Raw genomic sequence first — 1971 nt, 5'->3', positions numbered from 1 at the left:
CACACACACACACACACACACACACACACACACACACACACACACACCCTGAGAATTCTTAGGACTCTGTATTCTATTTAGTTTCACTTCTCCCTCTTTGAGTCAGAGTTCTGTTTAAACAGTTGAAAATACTTACTTTTATATGTTTGTATTCAAACTAAAAGTTATAAATCCAGGGCCGGCCCGGTGGCGCACTGGATAAGTGCGCCGCTTGGGAAAGCGTGGCAGCGCTCCCGCCCGAGGGTTCGGATCCCACATACAGACCGGTTCCCGCTCACNTTTGTATTCAAACTAAAAGTTATAAATCCAGGGCCGGCCCGGTGGCGCACTGGATAAGTGCACCGCTTGGGAAAGCGTGGCGGCGCTCCCGCCCGAGGGTTCGGATCCCACATACAGACCGGTTCCCGCTCACTGGCTGAGCGAGGCGCGGGGGCAGCGCCGAGGGTTGCAATTCCGTTGCCGGTCCCCGGTCCGGTACGGGGGCAACACTGAGGGTTGCGATCCGTTGCCGGACACGGAAAAAGACAAAAAAATAAAAAATAAAAAATAAAAAATAATTGTCTTAAATCCATCAAAATCATAGAATGCCTAAGATAATAGTAGGAACAAAGAATAATGCGGTCAGATTAAAACAAAGGGTATCCACTGTGTTAAAAAGTAGATATCTCTACCTATTTTTTTCCACCTGGGAAAGCAGACCTTAATGACACTCAAGGCTAAAAGAGGGATCCAAGCTGTACAGATTTCTCCTGGCAAATTCTGACCCCAGATTTGAGGAGTGAAATATCTTTTTGAAAAGTCTCTCTCTAAGCCACTAACATTCTAGTTTTCTACCCCCTGCTGGCATGTAGGTAGGTATGTAAAACACTGAGAGTGATACATAAATTAGCACTATCATGAAATCTCCTAAATTGTGAATAGTTTGTGACTATAATCCAAAAGTCATTTTCTGGTGAAAATAGTTTCTCCCTACTTTTCTCAAGGAGGTGTGTTAAGTTTTTCACAGCCAGTCTAACAGAAGAATGCTATTCTTAGTTCCAAGTGAGATTATCTTTGAAAGGCTGAAAACCATTCATCTATTATCTTCCCTATTTATAAAATAAGGTAACTGTTACCTACTTCGCTGAGGATATAATCATTCGATATTTTTTTTTTTACCTTTTTGTCTTTTTTTGTGTCCGGCAATGGATTGCAACCCTCAGTGTCGCGTCCATACTGGGCCGGGACCGGCAACAGGATCGCAACCCTCGGCGCTGCGCCCACACCTCGCTCAGCCAGTGCTGGGACCGGCAACAGGATCGCAACCCTCGGCGCTGCGCCCACACCTCGCTCAGCCAGTGAGTGGGAACCGGTCTGTATGTGGGATCCGAACCCTCGGTGGGAGCGCCTCCACGCTCCCAAGCGGCGCACTGTAGCAGTGCGCCACCAGGCCGGCCCTAATCATTCGATTTTTAAAAATGCTTTGAAAGATAGTAGTAGTGAGTATTGGTAATATTGACTTAAAAGAACTCTACCAATTTTTTAAAAACGAAAGTGAGCTACCACATTAACGGTTATTAAACCTTTCCTACTATTTTCTGGAAGCATATAAAATAACAATTGGACTAAAGTATAAATATTTCAAACATAGTATGTAATCTAATGCTTCCTATAAAAGCCTATTAATTAGATAGACAAAATACAAATGAAATTATGTACAAATATACTCAAATATTTAAATGGTTAAATAAAAGTATTTAATTATTACTATCCTAGTTATTATAACTATTATTACTAACCTATATATTGAAAATATATATAATACATTAAATTGTTCTTATAAGTCTTGAAGCACTTTTCTAGATATAGGTAAAAAAAAGAAAAATTTCTAGATCTATTTCCCCACACTAAAGGTCCCTGCCTTCATGATTTTATCTGTCTTGTTTACCTTTGTTATCATGGCACCTGGTATAGTGCCTGACATACAGCAAA

The 1971-nt window shown here is 41.6% G+C and overlaps 1 protein-coding gene across 2 annotated transcripts in view; it reads right to left on the bottom strand.

The window, feature by feature from the left end:
* The window catches only part of ZHX1 (zinc fingers and homeoboxes 1), a 24527-nt gene that overhangs the window by 15577 nt on the left and 6979 nt on the right, over window positions 1–1971 (bottom strand). Inside the window, exon 1 of one of the 2 annotated variants that reach the window (XM_008579590.1) lies at window positions 137–217. The exons of the other annotated variant lie outside the window; for it this stretch is intronic. The gene's annotated coding sequence lies outside the window, so the exon portion shown is untranslated. Of the gene's footprint in view, window positions 1–136; window positions 218–1971 lie in introns of those variants that run through there. 2 annotated transcript variants of the gene reach the window in all.

The sequence above is a fragment of the Galeopterus variegatus genome, unplaced genomic scaffold (genome assembly GCF_000696425.1).
Source record: "Galeopterus variegatus unplaced genomic scaffold, G_variegatus-3.0.2 Scaffold1919, whole genome shotgun sequence".
Taxonomy (NCBI): Eukaryota; Metazoa; Chordata; class Mammalia; order Dermoptera; family Cynocephalidae; genus Galeopterus; species Galeopterus variegatus.
The sequence above is the reverse complement of the archived record's forward strand: the minus strand, read 5'-3'. Positions and strand labels throughout refer to the sequence as shown.